Raw genomic sequence first — 1,281 nt, 5'->3', positions numbered from 1 at the left:
TATTAAAAAAAAACAAGGCTGGGCGCGGTGGCTCAAGCCTGTAATCCCAGCACTTTGGGAGGCCGAGGCGGGTGGATCACGAGGTCAAGAGATCGAGACCATCCTGGTCAACATGGTGAAACCCCGTCTCTACTAAAAATACAAAAAATTAGCTGGGCATGGCTGAGGCAGGAGAATTGCCTGAACCCAGGAGGCGGAGGTTGCGGTGAGCCGAGATCGCGCCATTGCACTCCAGCCTGGGTAACAAGAGAGAAACTCTGTCTCAAAAAAAAAAAAAAAAAAAATTAGCTGGGTGTGGTGGCACGAGCCTGTAGTCCCAGCTACTTGGGAGGCTGAGGCAGAAGAATAACCCGGGAGGTGGAGGTTGCAGTGAGCCGAGATCATCGCACCACTGCACTCCAGCCTGGTGAAAAAGTGAGACTCTGTCAAAAAGAAAAGAGTTCTCCTCTCCGCCAGACCGCTGCTGAGCCGCCATCGTGGATACCAGTGTGCAGCCTATCAAGTTGGCCAGGGTCACCAAAGTCCTGGGCAGGACCGGTTCTCAGGCACAGTGCACGCAGGTGCGCGTGGAATTTATGGACGACACGAGCCGCTGCATCATCCGCAATGTAAAAGGCCCAGTGCATGAGGACGACGTGCTGACCCTGTTGGAGTCCGAGCGACAGGCCCGGAGGTTGCACTGAGTTTGCTCGCTGGGTTTTGGATATTGGATTCGACCACTTGAGATGGAAATGGTGTGTCACAATCTGGTCCTTTATTTTGTACTGCCACACGTAAATTGAGATGGACCTTTAAATAAATCGTTTGTGATACAAAAAAAAGAGAGAGAGAAAAGAGGGGAGGGGGGGGGGGGGGGGGGGGGGGGGGAGGGGCAGGGCATGGTGGCTCATGCCTGTAATCCCAACACTCTGGGAGGCCAAGGTGGGTGGATTACCAGAGGTCAGGGGTACGAGACCAGCCTGACCAACATGGTGAAACCCTGTCTCTACTAAAAATACAAAAATTAGCCAGACGTGGTGGTGGGTGTCCATAATCCCAGCTACTTGGGAGGCTGAGGCAGGAGAATTGCTTGAACCCGGGAGGCGGAGATGGCAGTGAGCCAAGATCACCCCATTGCACTCCAGCCTGGCTGACAGAGCAAAACTGTCAAAAAGAAAAGAAAAGAAAAAAACAGAATAGAAACCCTACCTCCCCATATCGCTCACTCCCAGATCTAATCAATCATCAGAGGCCCTCCTTATCTCTAGAAGCTCCACCAAACCAGCCTCCAGGCACCCACTC

The 1,281-nt window shown here is 52.8% G+C and overlaps 1 pseudogene; it reads left to right on the top strand.

Annotated features, from left to right (window-relative positions):
* Positions 1–468: 468 nt before the first annotated feature.
* On the top strand, positions 469–821 carry LOC116547693 (annotated as a pseudogene).
* Positions 822–1,281: the final 460 nt, after the last annotated feature.

The sequence above is a fragment of the Sapajus apella genome, unplaced genomic scaffold (genome assembly GCF_009761245.1).
Source record: "Sapajus apella isolate SASKATOON/1434 unplaced genomic scaffold, GSC_monkey_1.0 scaffold4185, whole genome shotgun sequence".
NCBI classification, from domain to species: domain Eukaryota; kingdom Metazoa; phylum Chordata; class Mammalia; order Primates; family Cebidae; genus Sapajus; species Sapajus apella.
The sequence above is the reverse complement of the archived record's forward strand: the minus strand, read 5'-3'. Positions and strand labels throughout refer to the sequence as shown.